The 26,428-nt window shown below is 41.4% G+C and overlaps 1 protein-coding gene across 1 annotated transcript in view; it reads left to right on the forward strand.

Moving 5' to 3' along the window:
- COLEC12 (collectin subfamily member 12) overlaps positions 1 to 26,428 on the forward strand; it is a 169,692-nt gene that overhangs the window by 67,235 nt on the left and 76,029 nt on the right. The window lies entirely within an intron of this gene.

The raw sequence follows: 26,428 nt of genomic DNA on the forward strand, positions 1-26,428 counted from the left end.
CTACCATCATGCAGTCTCACCTTCCCTTACACTCTGGTACATATTCTTTGCTGATTGGTGTTGGTAATGAATTACATGATGAAATAGCTTGCCTTGTTTATCATCAAATCAGCCAAGTATAGAAATGGTCTAGTATGGTACACATTGTTCTAACAATAGTTTAAATACTTTGACATCTGCATCATGACAATGGGGAAGGTAAAATGCTTTTGCTAAGAAAACACACACAAACACATACAGAGCATATGGTTAACTAACAGCATCTTGACATGAGCAAATTTTTAGTCTCAAATTCTGTGGCTTCACAGTCTCAGAGGGATTTTCCTCCTTACTGTTTAGGAAAAATTACTCCCCACTGCATTTTAAAGAATTAAAACTTTCACTTGTATGTTGAGAATATTCACTCTGGCCTCTTAAAAAAATTATGATTACCTCCAAAAAGGGAGCTTTAATGACCTTTTACATTTTTAAAGTAAAGCTTTCCATCTGGTTAAAAAATATCTTTTAAAAAAATGCTTTATTGTGTTTGTGTTCCCTAGTAATAAATGTTACATTCATTCCTTAGAGAATCTGCTCTAGGGCGAGTTCATTTTGGCCTGATGTAACCTAATCCAAAGGGAGAAAATCATTAAGTTAATGAAATCTTAATGGAAAGCCATTATATTGTATTTGGTGTCTTTATTATTCTCTCAAATTATATTTTAAGTTTCCAAAAAGATACATTTTTTTAGTTATTTAATTAAATGCAATGCTTCATTTGGGGAATAATACTTTATTTAAAGTCATTTTTTAAAATGACTTCCATCAGATGTGTTTACACATACGTGCATGGGTTTATTTCTTGGCTCTCTATTCTGTTCCATTGATCTGTGTGTCTGTTTTTATGCCAGTACCATACTGATTTGATTACTATAGCTTTGTAATATAGTTTGAAATCAGGAAGTATAATGCCTTCAGTTTTGCTCTTCTTTTGCAAGAGCTTTGGTTATTCGGGGACATCTGTGATTTCATATATATTTTAGGATTGTTCATTCTATTTTTATGAAAAATGCCATTGGAATTTTGGTAGGGATTGCACTGAATCTGTAGATTGTTTTGGGTAGTACTAACATTTTAACAATATTAATTCTTCTGATCCATGAACATGGAATATCTTTCCATTGTCAATTTCTTTCATCAACATCTTATAGTTCCCAGGTCTTTCACCTCCTTGATTAAATTTATTCCTAAGTATTGTATTCTTTTTGGTGCTATTGTAAGTGAGATTGTTTTCTTAATTTCTTTCTGCTAGTTCATTATTAGTGGATAGAAATACAACAGATATTTGCATATTGATTTGTATCCTGCAACTTTACTGAATGCTTATTAGTTTTAACAGTTTTTTGGTGGAGTCTTTAGGGTTTTCTTTAAATAATATGTCATCTACAAATACAGAAAATTTTACTCTTTCCAATTTGGTTGCCTTTTTAAAAAGTTCTTTTAGTTTCATCTGTCTTCTCCCACCACTCGATCTCACTGTAAAATGTAAATAAATTATATGGGAGCAAAGACTTTCTCTGTTTTAATCCAGTGCATAGAACAAGGCATAACCCATGGTAAACATTCAATTTATATTTGTTGGAAAAATCTCTTTAAGTAGGATCTCCAGGGTGGCAAATAGCAGTGTGTGTTGAATTGCATGTTTTTCAAAGATGATAGTTAAACACCAAAGACAGCTTTTCAAGGGGAAGAGAATGCCTCTCAAAGGCAGCCAGAGAAGAGAGTGGAATCCGGGGAGCATGTCTCACGGGACCATGAGCACTGGGGGGCAGGCTTTCAGGGGTTTTCCTCCTCTGGAATAATGCTGAGTATATGGTAGATACCCAATAAATGTTGGTTGCATTAGTTATTTAACTAGTTAATGGGCTTTTAGTAATTTTAATTCAGTACACTTTTTTAAAAAATCCTCACCCCAGGATATTTTTTCCATTGCTTTTCAGAAAGAGTGGAAGGGAAGAGAGAGGGAGAGAGAGAGAGACGTTGATGTGAGAGAGACACACTGACTGGTTGCCTCCTGCACACACCCGACCAGGGCTGGGGACTGAGCCTGCAACCTAGGTATGTGCCCTTGGCCAGAGTCGAACCCAGGACCCTTCAGTCCCCAGGCCGATGCTCAACCACTGAGCCAAACCAGCCAAGGCTAATTCAGTACAATTTTGAGGACTAGGTATGAGCTGTGCGAGTCACTGGAGAGATACAAAGATGAGTAAGACAAAATCTCCTCTGGGAATTAATAATTACATAGATACGCTTGGCATCCTTTTAGTCCCAGCCATAGAGTTTCACTTTTCTTCCAAGAAGGCTGCTCAGGGATCCTTTGACGAATCCTCTAAAAGGCTGGGCCTGAGAAAACAGGACAGCCCTGCCCAGCTGGGCAAGATGTAGAACACTTCCACCTACATGTGGTGCATTCTTGCTTCTTTACTGGTTTTAAAATGGGATCCTCCCCATCACCACCACCACCACTGCCCTTCAAGGCCCAGGTTTAATGACAAGGGGCAGGGACCCGTATGTGATGCTTACCTGTCTCATGCACATTGTCTTCGTTAGCATGCGGGCACAGCCGAATTTGTCCTAGTCACCCTTCTGTCCTCCCAGTCTTCCTCACTTTACAGACAAGAACCAGAAAGGTTAAGTGCCTAGGGCCACACTGCTTGTCAGTAGCTGAGCCAGGGCAGGAATGCACATCTGGGGCCAGTGCTGTTTTCAGAACACCACCTTCCCTTGCCTTGCACTGTGTGGGAGACAGAAAATATCAAGTGCACCCCAAATTGTCTCTCAGTGAGATGTTGATCAACATCAGAAACAAGAATGATTGGAACATCACAGGGCGTAAACTGCAGGCTGCCATCCACAGCTGCTAGAGAGGGGCTCACATGTCCACCTCTGTCAGGGGCCTTGCTGCCCTAGTGAATTATTTAGTTCCAGATAGTACAGACCCCAAGAAAAAATCAGTAGCAATGGCCTCAGAGAGAAGCAAGAGAGAAGTGTTCTTTTCCTTGCAGACTGTGGGAACTTGAGCAAGTTATTTAAACTTTCTGAAATCTCTGTCTTCTCATCTAGAAAATGGAGATAATTAGAGTGTCTACCTTATCGTTGTGAGAATTAAATGTATGAAAAGCCTTTAGTCAAGGCTTATAGTAAAGTGCCCCAAAAATGTTAGCTGTTGTTAAAGGATTATTATTTAAAAAGGTAAAATCATAACTGTCATACAAATATCAAATGAACACGTGTCAAAGATTTATTTAACTCGTTAATTAATGAAAGAATCAGTAAGCTGTTACAGCCATTTCAAAGAGAATCCAAAGGGCAGGCATATTCATAGGAAATCAGGAATGATGACTGAATTGGCTTAGTAGATGCAAAACTGGCTCCTTCTACAGGGAGGAGATAATCAATTGCACTTCCAGTGGACAAAGTTCATTTGCATTTCTATGGGCAAGAATAATTTACATTGCTCTCATATCCACAGATTACAAGTTGCAAAGTAGTTCAAAGATCATAAAACTGCAAGAACTCATAGAATCAGATAACCTTGAACAGGTGTGCTAGGCAACAACTTGTTTTTCATTGATAACTCCCATTAATCATTCTGATCCATTTCAAAAAAATTTCACAATTATTTCCTACACAGTTTTTATTATTGATAATTCCTTATTTGCATCCTAGGAATGTTTTGAGGAATAAAATAATGCGTATGATAAATTGCTATCTGAGCTATGATATATTTTGCAGATAGTAGATATAATATAAAAGAGAGAGGTTAGGCCTTTGTGTCCTACCTCTGATGCTTTCTATGTGACCTTGAACTAGTCACTTAACACTTTTTTGCATCCATTTTCTTAGCTGTAAACCTGTGTATTTAAAATTCACTGCACAAGGTTATTGTGAGAATTAGATGAGGTGTTATATAGGTAAGTACTTGGGAAAAGAAAAAATGCTATACCAAGATGAGATATAATTATATTATTGCTCTCGGCTTAGATTTTGGTTCATTTTTCTTTAAGAAGAAATCATAGAACAGGATGGAGTGGTGAGTTCTTTAACTCACCAGGTCCTTATTACTCCAAGTTGTAAATCACATAGAGAAGTCTTTAACTGAGTAACAGTGATTTATGGTATTACTGTTAATCCAAAAGCACTTCCTCAATATTCACCCACATGTCCTGATGGCTCTGGGGAGAAGTAAGTGGTGTCAGGAATGGTAATGTTGATGACCCGGGGGCCATGTGTCCCTAATTAAACCTGTAAGGACTGTATTTTACTCTCCTCAATCTCATCCCCCAGTGCTGTCATCCCATGGTCTCCCTCCAGTTATCACGTAAAAAGAGACTCATTTAACCAGCCTATGGAGACTCTAAGGAATTTGCAGGAATTGGGAAGGAAAGTCTTTGGCCCAGCACACTCCTTTCCTGGCCCAGTTCTGGGTTTTGTAATTGAGAAGGGATAAGGAGGGTTTGGAGTGAGTCCAGGACATGACACGGAAAGCACTGGAGGCGATGAAGGAGCCCTGCGTGGGAGGGGCTGGGGCCGCTGCTCTGGAAATGAGAAAGCAGGGGCATGGCTCTAAGTATGGACAGATGCTTCCACAGAGGCCCGATTCCCACCACGGCTGGTACAGGAGAAAGTAACTTCAGCGACAGCTCAAGGATCATGGTTATGGACACTGACGAGCTTTCTGCCTAAGGTGGTGAATATTACGACACATTGATGAAGGTTGCACCAAGTTCTTCTCTAGAGATTTTGAAGAACACGAAGGGTCTCTCTTAATCTGAAATATTACAGATTTTTCCACTCAGTTGGCAGAGGCCTGATTCTGATTTGAAGAAGGAAAAAAAACTGAGACGAGAGAACTACCGCTTGATTGCCCTGCCTTGTTTGTTACGAGTAAGGGCGCTTGAGTAACCGAGCCGGCCTCCCTGTTCACTTCCTCTCCTTCCCTGTGCCCTGTGAGGGGACCCCTACATACATACCCTGCTTATCTGTGACAGCATTTGCTATGCTGTCTGCTAGTTGGTGGTCGACTTACTGCCTCTCCTTAGACCGAGCTTCTCAAAGACAGAGCCCTGGTTTTCATCTCCGTGTCCCCAGCCCCTAGCACAAGACCTGACACACAGTAGGGCTCAACAGGTATATGTTGAATGAGTACATTGACGAATGACTCCTTCACAGGCTGAGGTCAGGTCAACAGAAACCTCAATGCCAGAGACACTGACAGGAACCCCATTTAAAAGCAGGGTGAGCAGGCCAAACTATGGGTTTGAGCGCTGTTGAACAGTTCACCATAAAATAGTAAAGGAAGCCTGAGCCCAAATTTCAGCATTCATAGTGAAACTATTTTCAGCTTTCTCAGAGACAGCATCTGTAAATAATCAGGCAGAAGCCTTTTATAAAACAACATAGAAAAACCTCAAAGACTATTCTAAGGCTGCAACATTTAAACAAGATTTTTAACCCATGGGAAGGCCAAGATCAACATGGAGCTTCCTGCACATAAAAGCCTGGAATTTCATAGCAGTGTGGGGGCAAAAGCTATGATCGCATTTCCCCCTTTCTGAATTATATACTGCTTAATGTTAATTTGAGCAGAGGGCCGGGATGGAGACGGGCCTGTGGGTTACGTAAGTCTTGCTACAACCTTCATTCCTTCTGTAATACAGTATCCATGGTGACACTGGTGAGGGGGAGTCACCAGTCTGGCTGGACTGATGGAAGGCAAAAGGTCACTTGTAGGTCATGCCATGATTTAAGTATTCAGTGTAATTTACAACTGGGCTTTCACTCTACATAGAAAAATGATCAGGGACATTTGTCGTATAATTTTTCTCTCACCAGAAGATGCTGTTCTTAAAACTGAGTTAGTGGCAGCTGTAAAAGCCCATCTGTAGCACATTCCAAAGTCACTTTCTTTTTCTTCCCAAATTGGAAAACGGAGCAAGAGAATGTCTTCTACTAATATGAGTGGGAAAGGATGGTGTTAATGCTTGTGATCAAGTGAACTCCTCAGCTCTCTCAACCTGCATAATGACCTCCTGGGGAGGAGAGACTGGCCTCTAGATCACTTCTTCCCCTGCTCCTGAACCAGGGGCCACATCAGCACATTCTGATGAGCCAACCTCAATTATAAACAAGTGAAAAACAGAATGCTCCCAAACTATTCTTACATCAGGCCGGCCCTGTGTGTGTGTGGCCAGTATGCTGTGAAAGCTGCCCAAAGCTTCTCAAGTTACTTGAGAAGTCACTTGAACCTTCTTAAGGTTCTCCTGGGGAGACATGCACTGATACTGAGTTGCCTGGGAAGGCTAGTATTTGAAATGATTATTATAGCACCTGATAGTTTATACAACTAAAAAAACTGTTTATAACCAAGAGGATTTTAGAAGTTATTTTCTAAAATAGAAAAATTTCATTTGGAAAAATAGCACATATGCTTATTTTAATCCTGTGTATTTTGGACTCGAGGGTAAGGCTGCATCTTCATTTTTGTACTCCTAGTTAGCACAGTGTCTGGAAGATGGTCTAAGCCCAATAAATATTATTTGAATGAATGAGAAGAATATTTACAAAGCAAAAGCCTCTGGGATGGCTGGCTGTGAGTGCAGCAGTGGTGTCCTGTTTCTGCAAACTCTCATAAATTTGTATAAACAAAAAGATCAGAGTGAGAATTTTAAAAGAACATTTAGTATAATTTTCAATAATTTATACTTCTTAACCTCATGAGTTCCCTATCTAGAATAGTACATGAACACCCCCCCAACATCTCCAAGTGCACATGCTTAGAATATAATGCATAGGCTGCATGTGTATGTGTGCGCACATATATATGCATTTTTGTTTTTTTAAAGCTATGGGAAATATGGATTATTAACAGTAGTTCTTTCTAGAGAGGGAAGTAAAATTGGAATAGAAAAGGAACTTTCACATTTACCTTATATATTTCTCATTTTTTGAAACTTTCTTACAGCGAGTATGCATTGTAGATCTCTAGTTCTTAACACATTGCCTGGCACTTAGTGAGCACTAAGTCAATGTTAAACACATAAGTGAATCAGTCAATAGAGTGACATAAAAATTATACTCAAACATTTGGCTTTGAGAGAGTTAGAAGTGGGATGCTGATAAGGAAATTGAATTGAAGATTTAGGAAAAAGAGAATATCATCTGGGTCTGTCCCTAGAAGAGCCCGTCAGAAATAAAGGAGTAGCTTTGGGTTGCTATTGCCAAACTGCATATTTCTCATTTTTAAAAACAAAACTGTACCAAATTAGCTGCCTAACTGCCATTGGCAAATAACATAGTCCTAATTGTAGGTGTTCCTGTGGGTTTGTCTATTGCTTGAAAAAAGGCCAATGGCCCGGCAAAAAGGCTACTAACCCTGGTGACCTGCTCACCTGACAGGGCTGGACAGGCATATGGGCTGAAAGGCCTTTGCACTCACAGCTGTATTCAGGCACCTGGTTTGCTAGATCATCTGAAGAACTAATGAGACCATTCTGGGAAAGAGACAGCAGTCTGATGGTTCAACCACCAGTCAATTGCCTGGGTTGACCAGATAGACATTTCCTGTAGCTTAGTGTCCAAAAATTGACATCATGAGGGAGAACTCTAACCTCAATCCAGCTGGTATGACCCAAATGCATGAAGCCCTTTCTTGGCCCCTTATTTAGGATTTGAGTTGGCAATATTTAAAAATGCTTGAATGGCAGCTTGGAGTCTATTAGAAGAAGCCAGTAGAAAGATCCCAATAGCCAGAATGTCCACCAGTAGGCAGTCATAGGAATAACTTCAGTATTTTGATCAAGTAAAGAAAGTGCCACTCAGCTTCAGTCTGGGTGGCAGAGTCCTTTTAAATGTGGCCACAGCAGAGACTTTCTGTGCATTACTCATGCTGTGAAGTAGGTGATTTAAGCCACTGACTTCCTAAATTAAAGGCACCAAAAGGCAGACATGTAATTCTTTTAATTACACCTCCAAATTTCTCCTACATTCCATTGAGTCATTCGTGTTTGCCTCCTGCTTCATCAACCTACGAGCAGGAGACGAACAGAAGATCTGTAAAGGGGCGAAAGACCTCAGTTCTTTTGTTTTCACTCTAGCCTTGCAGGTTTAGAAGACAGGAAATCTGACTTCTGCTCATGGTAGAGGTAAAGCATTTCAAGATAGAAGTGAGTCAAACCTTTGTAAATTTTTTACCATCCGTTTTCTACTATCATGGGTGATTAATAAACCATATTTGGTTTATATCACCAGGCAAGAAGGTTGAATCTCATCTTGTATTTTCATTAAAGTATATGCTTATCACCTTAATTAATGTAGTTTTCCTAACTCAGCAGTAGAGACAGGCTTTCTTTTTAGAAGCTATGTAGCCCTTTACAATTTAAAAGCTGTTTATGGTTTATAAAACTACACAACCATTTAGATATTTTACTTATAAGAACTAATTGAAGTGGGTACTTAAAAGGCCACACAACTTTCCTTCTGCTAGACTATATGAGAAACTGAATTTTGTCATTAAGTAGCTGAGATTCTCTTTTCCTGCCCTTCCTTGCCTCTTTTCCTTTATAAGGAAGATGACATCATTTATCTTCCCTTCACAGTACAGGTTTCTGGGTTGGTTTTCTAACCATGATGGGAGACACTCTGACCCCTCTGCACTTCCAAACCAGGCCTCCAGACATGAGTGCACCAGTTAGGAAGTTGCTAGCTCTCGGAGCAGAGAAAGCCCTTTCCATAATTTCATGGTCATCGTTGTTAAACCAGCCTCACCTCACCCACCCCAAATCCCCACCAGCTACTCTTGATTTCAGCTAAGTCTTTAAACATATAACTCTTTGAATGATATTCTAAGAATGTCCATGTTGGATATGGTATGGTAAAATAATGCCACAGCCTTTATTGGGATTCCTGCAGGGAAAGGCTAGGCAGGACAGAATAGTTTAGGATTGATTAGTTTGAATACTTTCAGAGGGCTTTGAGCTATAGAGGTGATCTCTAGTTGCCTGGTACCTGGTCCTGGGATGATAAAGGTAAAGAAATATTGCCTCCTGGAGTGTAAGGGCCAGATAGAGGAGGTCAGTCCTGGGATGATAAAGGCAAAGAAATATTGCCTCCTGGAGTGTAAGGGCCAGATAGAGGAGGTTTGCTCTGGATTGGTTAGTTTGCATATTAAAGGCATGCTCCCAGCAGAACCCTGTGCTATCTAAGAATTGGCTAGTCTCAGGAGGGCAGTCTCTCCAGCTAGAAAGGTTTTTTTAAGATGTCAAAACATCATAATATACAGAATATTAAAATTATATACAATACAAATGAGTTTAACATATTTGTTTGTCTGAATCTTTTTAAATTACCTCTTGTGGAGTTGCACAATTATTTGCCAAACGTGTTCTAGAAGTAATTTGTCTTTAGTGGTCAACATGATTTTGAATGAATCATACAGTATTTATACAATCTTTAAGTTATCATCTAACAATGAGTTTAACCTTGACCTTGGGGGAAATCCAGACTCTCTTCCCCTCACCCCAAAACCTTTTGAGGTCCTTTATTAGACTTTTTGAGGTCTTTTAGACTTTTTCTGTTGTATTTCTGCATAAGAGATTTAGCCTACATAGATTTTGTTGCTTTACAAAATTAACGAAGTTTTTCCCTATTTCATTGTACTTGGAAATACTGAGGAATCATTTCAGTTTGCCATAAGACATCCCTGAGCAGCTAGCCATAGGAAAATGTTTTCCTGTTCTAAGACTGAAAGCAACTTTTGAACTGAAATTTTATTTCAGTGACACATTCTTATAAATTGCCATAAAATATTTTCTCATTTTATGTTTGGGTGATTTTCCAGTTATTTATTGCTGTGAAACCAACCACTCTAAAATGTAGGGGCTTAAAGCAATTTATTTTTCTTATAGTTCTGAACCTGTGGGTCAAGGATTCGGACAGTAAGTACAGCAGGTACAGCTCACCTCTTCACTACCATGGTGACAGGGTGACAGGAGTGTCTGAGAACTAGAAGACCCTGGGGGTAGATAGGCAACTCTCTCTCCTATGGTCTCTCCAAACGACCAGCTTGGGCTTCTTCACAGACTGGCAGCCTCAGGGTAGTCAGACTTCTTACATGGTGGCACAGGGCTTCAAGAACAAGTCATCAAGAGTCAGGAGGTAGAAGCTGATAGTCTCTTAAGACTTAGCTTGGAAGTTGACATGGCTTCCTTTCTGCCATATTCTATTGATAATGTTTACAGAGACACCCTTGCCCTGACCCTGCAGATTCAAGGGAAGGGACTATAGACTTTACCTTTCAATGGGAGGAATGCAGAGAATCTGTGGTCATCTTTAATCTACCGCAGATGATAAGTCAGTAATCCTTGGTATTTAGCATATCTACAAAAAGGAGATTATTTTTATCTCACTCTGCACCTTCCTTAAAAAAAGGTAGATATTCAACTGAAGTTCATTTCAGAGTTCTTTTGATATAAAGGTTGTTGATGACAAACTTTTAATGGAAAAATTTTGACCTCAAACTCAAATTATGACTCCATAGTCATCTAAAATATATACATATGTGCATGAGGATATTCAAATGTATATCCCTACATTTATTGGATATTTTTCCAAAGAATTTTAGGATACATGCATCCCTTGCTTTATTGGACTTCACCTTGTTATGCTTTACAAATGTTGCGATTTTTATAAATTGAAGGCATGACCCTCCACCAACAGAGATTACGACTGGCTTTATTGCAATACTCTCATTGCAGTGCTGTGGAACCAAATCCTCCATATCTCTGGGTTATGCCTGTATATTATCTGATCCCTACATCAAGTCTTGGATATTATTATCTTTGTTTTGTCATAAGAAGCTGAGGCTCTGAATGGTTAAGTGTCCCAGATTGCATGACTACTAATGGTGGCAGAGGTCAGACCAAGATTAGATTAGCTGTATATTTTCACCGATGGCCTCCATGAATTCCTTAATATAAGGTAGAGTAAGTCAAAGACCATGATAAAGACTTTTAATAAATATCACCATTTGGGATGTTTATCTCCTAAAATAAAGAAAAGCCCTTTTCTTCAGGCAAATACTTGGTGTTTGTGTGGCTCTTTTACTTACAAGGTATTTTCACACCTATTACTTACTTTGTTCCACATGCTGATTTCATGAGAGAGAGGTATTGTTAATAGCACCGTTTTTCAGATGGGAAAACAGAAGTACAGAGAGGTTAAGTTGCTTAAGGATCACATGGTTAACTGGTATTGCTGGTGCCCAAGCCCAGAACTTAAAACTCTGAACCCAGTGATTCTTGCTGTCTGACCCCCCCCCCCCCATTTCTTCACCCCCAGCCCCTAGTTTCTTGGCCGTTGAAGGCTCAGAACAGCATATATAGGGCGGAGCCATCCTCTTCAGGGACAAAAATGGGAGGCCTCAGAAGACTAAATAAGCCAGAGTGGTTAGAGAAAAGAAAAGATCAGGACAGTGCCGCCGGCATCATTAGAGGAAATGGGCAACTCTAATTGCAGGCAGTTTAGCTCTGTCTCCAGGGAGAACTAATATACTGTTATGATTTCTCCTGATGCATGTGAAATCAGTTGCTACAGCAATGACCAGTGTTTCTTGGAACTTGCTGACAGCGACAGGCCTTAGAAATGACATTTCTCCTTTTTTAATCATGCTTCTGATGCTGATAGTGATGAACTTGGCTCCAGCATTTCAGCACCTCTCCCATGTTTGTTTTCCATCATCATTTCTTCCTGGCCAGAAGGTAGGCAGGAGAGGTCTCTGCTCACGTCACTAGATAGACTTGTTGACAGCGGTCTTGGGAACATGGCTGGTCTGTGGCCGTGTTCTGGGGAAGGGGAGCCAGGCTGATAGTGAGGAGGACAGGCAGGAGTTTGGAACCTGGATTTAAACCTATATTAGTGAATATTTGGGTAGATGGATATCTCACATCTATAGATGTCACAAAAAGACCAGGAAAAATTATTTGGAGTTTTGTTCAAGCTGAAGCCACGTTAAGGAATGCTTCCATTTTCCCATTTAGATGTAAGCAGTGTTTCTGAATGTTGGCTGTAGCTACAGGACACGTTTCCTAGCTCCACATTCCTTTCCCACAGCCACGCTGGCCCCCTTTCTCGCCTCAAGCTCCTTCTTGCATTAGAACCTTTGCTCTAGTTACTCTCTGTCCCCAGTGTTCTTGGTGTGACTGACTCCTTGTCACTCAGATCTTCATTTAATAATCCCCTCCTGACTTCCTTGAGGACCCGAACTAAAAGCAGCCACTTTGATTCTTTGCACAGTCTTGATCACTGCCTGATATTGTCATGTTAATTTAGTTGTTTAGTGTATGTTTCCTCTTCACCCCTTTATGCCCATCTCAGAGGTAGGTTCACAGGGGTAGGGACCTTGTCTGGGTCGGGCACTATTACAACCCTTAGAACAACGCCTGACCTAGGTGCTTAACAAATATATGTAAAATTAATGAACCATTCCTAGTTACTGCCATTCTTTAAATCTGGCATGCTTTCCCACACAGCCATGCCCTTGCACGTGCTGGACCCTCTGCCTGGAATGCCTTTTCCCCCCACCCCCATTTGCTTGCCAAACGTCTTCTTGCGCTGCCCAGAATACATGGCAAGACTGGTCTTCTAACTTTAATAAATTTAAAAACCAACAACTTTTAAGTACAGAGACTTATCAGACCTCAGTATCCTTTAGAGCTGGTGCTTCCCCACGAACCCTCTAAGAGAAGCACATAAACAGTGTACCTGCCTTGTGAGGGAGCACAGTTGGGCGTGGAAGAGTCTCAGAGCCTCATCGTGTGGATGGAAACTTGAACTTACCTCCCTGCTCATAGTGGAAGAGATTGCTCACTGGAGAGGAGGCACAGAATCTACTTTCAGTAAGTGGTGGAATTTTTCTATAATAACAAGACAGCCTAAATGTTGAGAGAACAATTAGGCAGACCTGTAACTCGTAGATGGCATGGCAGTGACTCTCCTATTACATCCCTTCTGACCTGACTTATCTTTCTTTTCTTTCTTCCACATCCGATAATCTCATAGAACCCAGTTCTGTTTAATGTTTCAACCACCTACAATAGTCAGTATGTAATGAGTATTTCACTAGATGTTCCTGGCTGGTCTTTGCTGTTTTCAGTTTGCTCTTGCTTTTTGATGGAACAATTCCCAAACTGAAATTTTTGTGGTTCAACACACGTAACATGTCAGGTTTGAATTTTGATCTGTTGGGCCTTTGGGTTTCTTTAAATATTAAGAAAATAGAAACTGGAGAATCCAGACAAAGAGGTTTAAAAGTCATCTTTCCATCCCACAAATAGTTCACCCCCATCTGCTAGCATGATGATAACTCATTTGAGGGCAGTAAAAATCAGTAGTCTGACCAGGAACTAGTGCTATTGATTATCATTTCTCATTTATTTTCCTTCAGTCCAACTTATTTTAAGCCTAACATATTCGACACCACAGTATTGAGTAACTGAAGAAAGACAGACATGACTTGCATTGTAATTAGGTTCATATGTCACTGTGACAGGCAACTGAATAAACCTCATGTTATTGCACATTTAGTCAGAAAAGCTGTACATTTATTCCATTCCTCTTAGCTCCCCAAGAGCCAACCCCTTTTCCCTGGTGACACAAAGCTTCTTACCAGTGCCTTATAGGAGCTTCTAGATGTCTAAATCCAGGAGCGTTTACATTTCAAAGAACTCACCAGATAAGACAGCCCCAATGTACGTGCAGGACAAGACAGGCAACTTTTACAAATAAGTCACTTCCATGGTATCTGTTGTAGGGGATACAAAGATTAGTATGAGACAGTCCTACAAAAAATAAGAGCATGTTGTACAAATGTTTAGTGGTGCAGAGAAGGTCTGGAGCAGGGGTGGTAGAGTTAGGCTTAACTTTGAGTCTAGAAAGTGGAATTCACACCGGGAATTGTAATGATTTAGCTACTCTCTCATCTCTAGGTCAATATCAGAATATCACAACTATACGAGGAAAAGGCAACAGTACCTGAAGATAGAAAATCTAGGTAGGAGCAAGCCCTCGCTCTGCCATTCTCTAGTTTTCTGACTTTGGGTTTGTCGTTTAGCATTCTTGAGCCTTAGGTGCCTTGTCCATAAAATGGAGATGGCAGTAATTCCCATGTCACACGGAACTGTTGCTATGATCAAGTGAAATAATGAGATATAAGTATTAATAGACTGTAAAGCTTCATGCTAATGTCTATTGCCCTCACCTTGTCTCTACAATATGTGTAATTCTAGAGAACTCATCATAAGTAATCACTTCCTTCCAAGACTGCACAAATGCATTTGAATTCAACCTTTGAAAGTTAAGTTTACTCTCTCATCTTTGTGACAGTAGCTTTATCCGGTGCAAAGCAGTGAAATAACCCAAGTGAAATATTCTGTGCTCAGATAAGGAAATAGTTCCTGCATTCCCTCCTAGGGAGCTATATAGGTTAGTGTATCTGTTTGCTGTGGCCTGCAGGCTGCGAGTCTGGGACCAAGACTGGAGATCAGAGTCCCAGGCCCCAAGTCTGTTCTTGGGCAAGTCACTCCACTTCTAGCTAGGCAATTCCCAAGTTCAGGTTAAGAAATAAAAGAAGTTGATAATTAAGCTCTTCTATCTTTAAAAGTTTGTGTTCCCATAAGAGTTTGGTTTCTGTTTTCTTGTTTTGTTTTGCTTACATTCTTTTACCTGTTTGAAAGTCACCTCTGAAGCATTAATTTTTTAAATTAAAATTTGTTTTGAAATCATTGTACATTCACATGCAGTTGTGAGACATAATACAGAGTGATCCTGTGTGCCCTTTACCCAGTTCTCCCCAGTGGTAGCATCTTGCAGAACTATAGTACAATGTCGCCACTAGGATATTGGCATTGATAGAGTCAAGATACAAAAACATGTTCATTATCACAAGGTTCCTGCATGTTTCCCTTGTATAGATAGCATCACTAATTTCCCTCCCCTCCATCTTCTCCTTAATCCCTGGCAACCACTCATCTCTTGCCCATTTCTATCATTTTGTCATTTAAGAATGTTATACAAATGAAATTATAACATGTGTAACCTTTTGTGGTTGTCTTTTCCCCCTACTGAATAAAATTGTCTGGAGCTTCATTAAGATTGTTGCATGTATCAGTACTTCATCCCTTCTCATTGGTGAGTAGTATTCTATGGGATGGATATACCACAATTTGTTTCACCATTCATCCATTAAAAGGCATCTGGGTTGTTTCCAGTTTGGGGCTATTATGAATAAAGCTACTGTAAACATTTGTATACAGATTTTTGTGTGCACATACATTTTCCTTTCTCTGGGATTAAATGCCCAGGACTGCGATTGCTGGGGTATATAATAGTTGTATGTTTAGTTGTTTAAGAAACTGCCAAACTATTTTCCAGAGAGGCTGCCCCATTTTACACTCCCACCAGCAATGTATAAGTGATCTAGTTTCTCCATATCTTCACCAGCATTTAGTGGTGTTACTATTTTTTTATCTTAGCTATTCTGATAGGTGTATAGTGGTTTTAAGTTATATTGTTCTAATGGTTGATGATGTTAGATATCTTTTCATTTGCTTATTTGCCATCTGTCTGTCTTCTTGGGCGACATGTCTCTTCATGTCTTTTGCCCATGTTCTAATCAGATCACTTGCTTTTTTGCTGTTGAGTTTTTGAAAGTTCTTTGTATATATTCTCATCACATGGTCTCACTTAATATGTGGAATCTAAAGAACAAATAAAACTGATGAACAAAATAGATCCACTGACACAAAAGCATGGAACAGACTGACGAATCTCAGAGGGAAGGCGGGGGTTGCGGGGGTGGAGGGGGGAGAGATTAACCAAAGAATTTATATGTATAAATGCATAACCCATGGACACAGACAATACTGTTCCTGACATTCCATGGTTTCTTTCTTTTCTCTTTTCTTTAATGTTTAGAGAACTTCCTTTAGTTTTTCTGTCAGAGTAGGTGTGCTAGTTACATCTTCCCTTAGTTTTCCTTCTTCTGAGAATGTCTTCATTTACCCCTTCATTCCTGAAGGATATTTTTGCTAGGTATAAGATTCTGGGTTACCAGTTGTTTTCTTTCAGCACTTGGAAAATATATTTCCATTTCCACATTTTCTGATGTGAAAGCCACTGTTGTTTGAATTGTTTTTCCCCATTAGGTAAAATGTTGTTCCTCTCTTGCTGCCTTCAAGGTGTTTTCTTTGGCTTTAGTTTTCAGAAGTTTAATTATGATATGTCTTGGCATGGATTTCTTTGGCTTTACCCTGCTTGGGGTTCATTCAGCTTCTCAATCTGTAGGTTTATGTCTTGCCAAGTCTGGGAAGTTTTCACAGCCATTGTTTCATCAAATACTTTCCTAGCCCCTCCTTCTTTCTCTTCTATTTTCAGAATTCTGATGATATAAATGTTAGATTTTTTGTTTTGGTTCCATTTTCTTTTTTAAGCTATTTTCTTTCTGCTGTACAGATTGGGTAATTTACACTATTCTGTCTTCCAGTTCACTGATTATTTTCTCTGTTCCCCCCGTTTTGCTGCTGAGTCCTTCCAATGAGCTTTTTATTTAGGTCATGGTATTTTTTTTAGTTCTAAATTTCCATTTGGTTCTTCTTTAGGTCATGTATTTCTTTGCTGAGACTTTCTATTTCTTTTCTGAGGTTTTCTAATTTTTTCTCACTCATTTGAAATATATTCATAATTTCTCATTGGAGCAATTTATCATTTTAAAATCCTTGTCAGATAATCCTAAATTCTCTGACATTACAGCATTAATACTTATTGATTATTGTTTTTCATTGAGTTTTGAGATACTTCTGTGTCTTGGTATGACAAGTGATTTAGATTAAAACTGTGATATTTTCATGTTATTTTATGGGATTCCAGATAGTATTGAAACCTGTTCTAAGCTGCTTGCTCTGACAGGACTTTGGCAAAGGAGGGAAGGGCACTGCTTCATTACTGCTTAGGTGGAGGCAGAAGTCCAGATCCCCCACTTGGCCTCTACTGACACTTGAGAGGTGTCATTATGGCTCAATATCATCATGCTCATTATTAAGCATCACTGCTGGGCAGGGCTGCAAGTTCCAGCTCTCCACCTGGTCTCCTTTAACACCACAGTGGGGTTGGCCTTGTTATTGCTAGATTGTGGTGAAAGTCCTGACTCTCCACTAGGCGTTCTCTGACACCACCCCAGTGGGAGTGTTGAGTCACCTCATTACAGCTTTATGAGGGTGGACCTCTAGGCTCTCCACCTGGGCTTTGCTGGCATGGGCGGAAGTAGGTTCACAAATCTTTTGTGTGGTGTTTGGCTAGAGCACAGCATTTACTATTTAAAAGTTGACTATATTGTTAGGCTGTACCTTTCCTTGAGAGAGAGCATGCTTTAGTGGGGAGTTTTCAATCTGTGCCCTTTTGTCTGTACCCAGGTTGCTGGCTTCTTCAACTCTAAGTATGGGATATATGAGACAAAAAGAAATAAGAACAACTCACCACTGTGTTGTCCCATGGGCCCTGAGATCTCTAGCTAGTCTGCATTCTTATCCTCACCTTTCAGAGTCTTATTTTTGTTCTATATCCGATGTCCAGGGTTTTAGTTATACTTAGCAGAAGAAATGGGGCAAGTGTGTCCACTTCATCTTCCTGGAGATGGAAGTCCTGGAGCTTTAATTTTAATCAGCTTGGTTTCCCAAGCTCAATGTTTTATGAACATGAGGCACCACTTAAACCAGGACACCAAACCACCTGCAGGAAACATTTGTTTCTAGGATTTATGTAAGAGGAAAAGTGTCTACCATGTGCTTGGCACTTTATGCATAATTTCACCTAATCCTCAGAATAACATTACAGAGAGGGTGTTATTAACCCTGATTTACAGAGGTGAGAACTGAAGTTCAGAGAAATTAAGTAACTTGTTCCAGATCACACAGCTTAGTAATTGGTAGGGCCAGATTTGAAGCCAGTTGTGCCCACATTTTATTCCTACCACATGCCTCAGTCATCTTGTGAGCTCAGTTAGCACAGAGATGATCTTTCCTGCTTCTCTGGCATGTTCATAACTAGGAAATCCCATGCCACCCCAAATCAATTTAGTGTCAGACAAAATTTATTCATATTTTTCTAGTTATATGTAGAAATGTAGTTATAACTACATAAAGAGGAGTCCTATACTTACAGTAGGAAATTAATAAATACCTATAGGAGTAAATTAGTGAACGAGCCCAGAATGTTAACATTCAGTATTCCTGTATAAAGTCTGCCTATAATATAGTAGACTGATTCCATAAGTGAATAAATACATTTACTTATGATATGAAATCATAAGTAAAGGCAACTCATTGGTGCTCTTTGTAAGAACACTTGCATTTTGGAGGAAGGAGATATTTCTTTTAGAGCCTAAACATTTATCTGCAGGCATAATATCCAGATAATATTCTTTCAGTTGTGAAAAACACTGATCCATTTAAGATTAATAAGCTGATAATAATTGTGGACCACATCCTTTTCTTTTTTTTTTTTTACTTTTAAAATTTATCTTTATTGTTGAGAGTATTACGGGTATACCATTTTCCCCAGCAACTGACCCCTCCACTTCACTCCCACCCCCTCCCCAGGCCTTCACCCTGTTATTGACTGTGTCCATGGGTTATGCATATATGCATATAACTTCTTTGGTTAATCTCTTCCCACCCTCCACCCCCCTTCCCTCTTTCCTATGAAATATGATCGTCGGTTGCATGTGTCAATGTCTCTGGATCTATTTAGTTCATCAGATTCTTTTGTTCATTAGCTTCTTCTTAAAGAGGATCCTTCAACTTTTCCTGTAGTGCTGGTCTGGTGGTGATGAACTCCTTTAGCTTTTTCCTATCTGTGAAGCTCTTTATCTGACCTTCAATTCTAAATGATAGCTTTGCTAGGTAGAGCAATCTTGGTTGTAGTTCCATGTTTTTCATCACTTTGAATATTTCTTGCCACTCCCTTCTGGCCTGCAAAGTTTCTGTTGAGAAATCAGCTGACAGTCGTATGGGTGCTCCCTTGTAGGTAACTAACTGCTTTTCTCTTGGGGCTTTTAAGATTCTCTCTTTGTCTTTAACCTTTGGCATTTTAATTATGATGTGTCTTGCTGTGGGCCTCTTTGGGTTCCTCTTCTTTGGGACCCTCTGTGCTTCCTGGACTTGTAAGTCTATTTCTTTCCCCAGGTAGGGGAAGTTTTCTGTAATTATTTTTTCAAATAGGTTTTCAATTCCTTGATCTCTTTCTGCCTCTTCTGGCACCCCAATAATATGAACGTTGGGCCTTTTGAAGTTGTCCCAGAGGCTCCTTATACTATTTTCATATTTCTGGATTCTTTTTTCTTTTTGCTTTTCTGGTTGGGTGTTTTTTGTTTCCTTATGTTCCAAATTGCTGATTTGATTCTCAGCGTCCTCTACTCTACTGTTGATTCCATATAAATTATTCTTCATTTCAGTTCCTGTAGCCTTCATTTCAAATTGGTACTTTATTATGTTATCAATTTTCTCAGTTATTTCCCTAACCATCTGTTTAAACATCCTTATAAGCAAAATTCTGAACTCTGTATCTGTTAGCTTGCTTGGATCTATTTCATTTAGTTCCTCTTCTAGAGATTTCTCCTGTTCTTTCCTTTGTGACATGTTTCTTTGCCTCCACATTTTGGCTGCTTCCAGGTGTTTGTTTCTGTGTATTAGGTAGAGCTGCTATGTCTCCTGGAATATGTAGAGTGGCTTTGTGTAGTAGGTGTCTTGTAGGGTCCAGTGGCTCAGCCTCCCCTGTCACCTGAGCTGGGCCTTCCAGGTGCTCCCCTGTGTGGGCTGTGTGCACTGTCTTGTTGTAGTTGAGCCTTGTTTGCTGTTGGCGTCACTGGGAGGAACTGACTCCCGGCCAGTCAGCTGTGAGGACCAGCTGCAGCTACAGCCAAAGAGCTGCTGTGCTGGAGACACCCCTATGGAGCAGGATTTACTTCAGTGGGTCTTTGGTGTTCACCAAGTGCTCCCCTTGAGTGTGTCACTCGTGGATGTGGTAGGGTTGTAATCCATCGTGGTCGAGTCTGCCCACCAGGTGCACTGTCTCTGGGGCCTCCCAGGAGGTGTAAAGTCAGCCTGTGCCAGTGCCTTGCCCAGGGCCACCCAGCATGAGCTACACAGCAAACTGTAGTTGGCTGCTACTTGTGCTGGGTTTTGCGTTGTCCAGGAGAGGCCATGCTATCAGCCAATGCAGCTGCCGCTAGTGCCAGGCCTGGGGCCGCTTATCAAGCTGTATGGGGCACACTGCTGCTTGTTTGAAAGATTTTAGGAAAGTCCTAAGCATGAGGCCCGAGAGGCCACTTGCACAGAAAAGCCCCTGGAAATGGCCTGGATGAGCTGCAGGTGGGGAGGGGCGGGGCCTCCAGGAATCCCGGGGCGGGGCCAAAGGTGTGAGTCAGGGGCTGGCGATTCAAACATGGAGCCTGCCTGCCCGCTGTGTGCGGGGAGGACTCGCCAAAGGAGCCATGGCCTCCGCCAGCCCTTCTGCCTGGGAGGAAGCTGCCCCTTCAGCTCTTGCCTGGATTTCAGGCAGGTTAGTTCCTCCCCGAGTGTCCCAGGTCCTTTCAGGCTGCTGCCCGGCGCTGGGCTCAGAGGGAGCGTCCGAGTGAGTCCGTGCACCGGGCCCTTTAGAGGAGCTGCTGGGGCTCCCGCAGCCTCCGCGACCCTCAGGGACAGTCCCCGCTGGTTTCACAGCCCGGAGTTGTGGGGACGTCTCTTCCCGACCTGGAGCCCTGGGCTGGGGGCCTGCTGTGGGGCTGGGACCCCTCACTCCTCCGGGAAACCTCCACCCCCAAGATTCCCTCCCGGGTTTCACCCGCGGCACCAGGTGTGGGCCCGCAGCCGCGTCTCTGCGATTCGGCCCCGATCCGTCCGCGTCTGCGCCCCTCCTACCGTGTCAGTGCTTCTTCAGCTCCCTGGTTGTGGGGCTTCTGTTCAGCCAGATTTCAGGAGGCCCTGAGTGATGGTGGTTCTGTATTTTAGTTGTAATTTTGATGTGATTGCGGGAGGCGGTGGGTGCAGCTGTTACCTACGCCCCCATCTTGTTTTTCCTCTCCACAGCATTTCTTGAGTCAGGCATTTCAACCCCTATTTTAGTGTGAAATAAGTTGTGGCAAAATTATTTCTTAAGGATCTCTATACACATAAATGAGTTTAGACCTATTTACTGTCTCTGAAATTCAGCTTAACCTTAAATCTCTTTCCTTCTTCCCTTTTACTTTCCCCATTTTTTCTTTTTATTGATATCTGACAATACTTGAATTCCTTGGAGAGTTTCAACTTTAAGACAGCTTTGAATAATTCACATTTAATCCTGCATTCACTTCTTTCCATGTTCAAAATCTGACAGCTTTTTTTCTGTTCATGAACTACATGAATTTTTGGTATAAGATAGTGATTGGAAAGAAAGATGGCTAAAGGAAGTTCCATATGAGATGTATTATTTATTGAAAACATACATAGGGTTATATGTATAATGAGAATGTTTCTGATTCTCAAATTTTAATACTACTTGCCTCCTACAGAGTTTGGAGAAGAGACTGACATTTGCTGGTATCCCATCAGGGGTGCTGCACTGTACTGACCTTTTAATAATGTCTCCGTGATCATTATTCCGAATTTACCAATTAAAGAACGGGGGTTCTGAGAAGTTAAATAACTATGTGACAGAGTTGGGACTAAACTGAAGATCCTCATGCCTGTGCTCTTTCTAGAACATTTAACCCGCACCATGGTGAAAAGCCCTCAAACTGAAAACCAAAGAAATTGGCTTCACCTCTTGCGTTCTGAGGAAGGCTTATTAAAAATTCATTTCCTAGGTTAACACCAGCAACTGACTCCTTCTATTCATCATTATTTGTCTGGACATCTGGACATTTATTGTATTCTTCTAGTCCAGAGCTTCCCAGTTCTAACTACACATCAGAATCACCTGGGGAGCTTTTAAAAAATAAGTCAGGCTCCACCTCACAAAGATTCTGTTAATTGGCCTGGGATGGGGCCCAGGCAGCTATTTTTAAAGTCCCCAGCTGATTCGGCTGTGCAGCCAAGATTGATACATTGCAGTCTCATCGCTTCCTCTAATCTCTAATATCATTCTCTATGATTGTTAATTTTATGTGTCAATTTGATTGGGCCATGGGGTCCCCAGACATTTGGTCAAACTTTATTCTTGGTGCTTTTGTGCGGGTGTTTCTGGATGAGATTAACATGTAAATCAGTAGACAGATTAAAGCAGATTGTCCTCCCTAATGTGGGTGGGTCTCCTAGAATTCATTGAAGACATACATAGGACAAGAAGGCTGACCCTCCCTCAAGTCAGGCCTTCCTGCTCCTGCCTGTTTTAGCTGGGACTTTGGTCTTTTCCTGCCTGGAGACTTAACTGAAACATTGGCTCTCCTTGGATCTCAAGCCTGCTGACTTTTGGACTAAAACTAAACTTTTGGCTCTTCTGGGTCTCCAGCTTTCCAACTGCAGGTCTTGGGGCTCCTTAGTCTCCAAAATTGTGTGAGCCAATTCCTATACATCCTATTGGTTCTGTTTCTCTGGAGATCTCTAATATACTCCCTTTTAAATTAAGACTTCTAGAGACAATTTCTATCTTTGACATTTTTCATATTTTATGTCCCTAGACACATCATAAGGAAAGCTCTTTTGAAAGGGAGTCTAGATGGACATCTCTCTCAGATTGCACCTCAACATTAATGCAGGGTAGATGTGTCTCAACCACAAGGGCTCGCATTCCTGCCTCTAAGCTTCCCTCAGCCAGCTCGGGCCTGACTCTTGACCTTTATACCTGCGCCCATCCTGCAGAAGCAGCCGTGAGATCAAGGAACACACTACCTTGTTACCAAGCCATAGCCCTTACTGAAGTGGTCCTGTCACAGAAAGAGCAGCCTAGGGAGTAAAGGCTCCTTAATATTAAGTGCCCACTGGTAACTCACATTGTCCAGTCATCCCTCATGGTGGTCTGGGGTCTATCTGCTCAGGGTGCTGGCCAGATGGCCAAAGCTAAACTTGAGGTCTAGAGTGAGAGACAAGAGAAAGATGAACCAACGAGAGGTGCAAGCCAGTCCTAGAGAGCACTAAGGACCAGGCCAGTGTCCCATTCCAGTCTAAGGGGCGAGCAGAGAGCCAGAGAAGAGGGCAAAGCCAAAGGGTCAGAGGCCCAACCGAGGTAGCCAGAAGAGAGGGAGCAAAAGGGAGATGGAAAAATAAACCAGAAGTCCCCATTGTTGCATATCTATGAATCATTTGTATTGGCGACCAACCATATGGTCATGAATGGATCAGCCTGGTTGAAAGGCCTGTGTAGGGGTGGCTAATTTTTCATTCAATTTATACAGCCCTATCCTTAGTCCCATTTTAATATGTGGCTCCATCCTGTCTTTTGAATATTTTGTTTTATTTGGTCACATAAGTTCATGACTTGGTCAAAAAAACCTCGGTTTACAACACCATAATCCAGTTCCCCATAAATTTCTATCACACTAGTAATATCTTTAAACATATGAAATGGTACTTTGGGATTCGGTATGGTTAGAGTAAATTTTAGTTCATTTTAGTGTCTTGTAAATAGCAGGCAAAGGAATAATATTTCTGTTTCATCATTTCTTGCTACATTTTTTCTAAATTTGAAAAACAATTGCTAATAAACAAACAAAGCCACAGGAATTATTCCCATTCAAGAGAATAAACAGATTTTGTGGGATCAAAAGAAGTCAGCAAAGTTCATCTAGCAGAGCCTTCGTCACTGTATTACCCTGATACACCGGAGCTGCCAGGTGTAACGATGAAGGCATCAGAGTTTCCATTTCACGTTTAATTTTCAGATGGTTTTGCTGTTCTCATTTTACCACAAATAAACAAACCAGGAATATATTTGGAAAAGAAAGGAAGATACCCTGGGTTGGATCTTGGAGTTCTTCCAATTCCAGAAGCCCAAAAAAACCCACCCACCTCTTCCACACCCCCTCCTCATTTAGTACCATAGGTGCCTGAGAACAAAATGGAAGACACCCCTGCTCCAGGTTTACGTGGCTCAGGTGAATCAGAAGGCTGCCCACCGACCTGGTGAACCTGGCTGTGGAGGCCAGGGTGGACGTTTTAGATTTGAAAGGATAACTGTTCTCTTACTTTTGCTCAAACTGGATAGTTTCCTCAGCTCTCCACTTTGGTTAGCTAATGGCTATGAATACAATTGTAATAATCAACTCCATTTCTTTTGGGTTGAAAGGAATCAGATTGATGTGTTTTCATTCAAAACTGTCTTTTCCGGAGGCTGGATGGTAAAGTGTCACTGCAAGTAAAACAATTGCCACCAACAAAGCACTGTTTGCTTGGGCTACGGTTCCTTTGTGTGTGCGAGTGGGTACTGATAGCGTTAGCACGCCCAGTGCCATCTGTATTCTGTGTATTGAAGGTTTAGCAAATGGGTGCTACTGGCCTGGGTTTCCCATTCTGGTCACCACAGTCCTGTCTTCTGTGACCACCTTCTGCTCACCCAATTCATATATCTCTTTATAACAAAACCCAGAAGGCTTGTTTTGTTTTGTTTTTAACCCAGGGTCAGTATGAAGACAACACAGGGATTTTATGAGTGTTAAAAAGACACCCTGTAAGGACCTTGTACAATTTGCCATTCCCGTGAACACCCAATAAGCCATAATGAAGATAAAGTGGGTTTGATTACTAGTTGCCAGTTCTGTCTCACTAAGGACTTGGTGCCCTTAGCCAGTGGAGCTCTGGTCCAGTCTGAGTCCTCTCTGTCACAGCTTGTCCCCCTTGGTCTGGTTTGCACTTCTTGCTTCAGGGTCTTTCAAAAGCTGGTTCTCGTTTCTTAAAGTCTAGTCAGTAAGAACCAAGTATTTAAGTCCTCTCAGTAGGATTAACATTCTTCTGAGAGCTAAGATGGGAAGTCAAAAACCCCCTTTGAAGGTCAGAGTAATTTAACCCTTGAAGGAGAAGTGAATATAGGTGGCTCAGTGTCAGGGAACATGGACACTATCAGACATGTCCTGTGAGACACGTTAGACCATTTCCCAAACTGCTAACTCAGGCCAGGGCTGCTTAACCAATTTGTGCCCAATTTATGTGCTACTTGCTTCTGTGCACACGCCTGACCCATGGAGAGGCTCCCGAACATACACCTGAAAATGAGGAACGGGCTTTCCCCACTGCCCAGGGCGGGTGTAGGATGGCTACACCAGCCATAGACAGCCTGAATTCAGCTACTTCTAAGACTCTCTATTATGTGAAGGGTGCACATTTCCCAAGGCAAGACTTCTGGCTCTTTTAGATCTCTGCCAGACTGCTTAACCGCAGTAGAAACGAGGGAGATCACCTCCTTCCCTCACTCCTGGTTAGCCTTTGTGCCACCTGCCACAGCGAACTGTCCTAAGTACCCTCTTCATACTGTTCTGTTGCAGCTGTGCTCTACCATGGTCTGCTGGGGTATGATTCTGAGTAGAATAGAATTGCAGAACCACACAAATGAGAACTGGAAGGGGTTCTGAAGGCTGCTGAATATACCCAAACACTCACTGTGCAGGTGAGGGCACTGTCAGCCGTGGTAATGCCGCAGTTTCACTCAAGACTGTTTTAATTGTGCCTGCGGGTGCACAGCTCTTTCTAATGTCTTAGAATGGGAGTCTTTGTCAGAGCCACATGTTAACTCCTCTACAAGCTGTATGTCCCCTTTGGGCCCTCTCGGATCCTCTGAGGTCCAGGTTATCCTGTAGCTGGTTTTCGGCCTTCCTGTCTGTCCCTGGACCCTGAAGAAATAGGGTTTGAAGCCTGCAATGAAGTCTGATGTAACACAGTGTGACCCCTGCCATGTCCCTAAGAGTGATACTGAAGCAAGTGTTTGAGCATATTCCCTTGAGGTAGAGTAAGTCCTCACTTAACATTGTTGATAGGTTCTTGGAAACTGTGACTTTAAGCAAAACGATGTATAAAGAAACCAATTTTACCATAAGCTAATTGATAGAAACAAGAGTTCAGCAACTGTAGCATATTTCTGCTCACAAAAGCATCACCAAAATTCTAAATAAAGACCCCTAATGCTTCTAATATTAAACATTAAAATGCATGTGCGCTATACATACATTTAAGAAAGATTAATAAAAACAAGTAAGATAATTATTTTCCAACTTGCTTATTCCAGTTCAGGGTCACAGGTGGTGGGACCCTATCCTGGGAGCTCGGGGCACAAGAAGGAACCCACCCTGGACGGGACACCTTTCCATCACAGGGCCACTCACACATTCCCACACTCACTCAGACTGGGACGATATAGACACACAAGTTAGCCTCAT

Source organism: Miniopterus natalensis, chromosome 7, assembly GCF_054644295.1.
Source record: "Miniopterus natalensis isolate mMinNat1 chromosome 7, mMinNat1.hap1, whole genome shotgun sequence".
NCBI lineage: Eukaryota > Metazoa > Chordata > Mammalia > Chiroptera > Miniopteridae > Miniopterus > Miniopterus natalensis.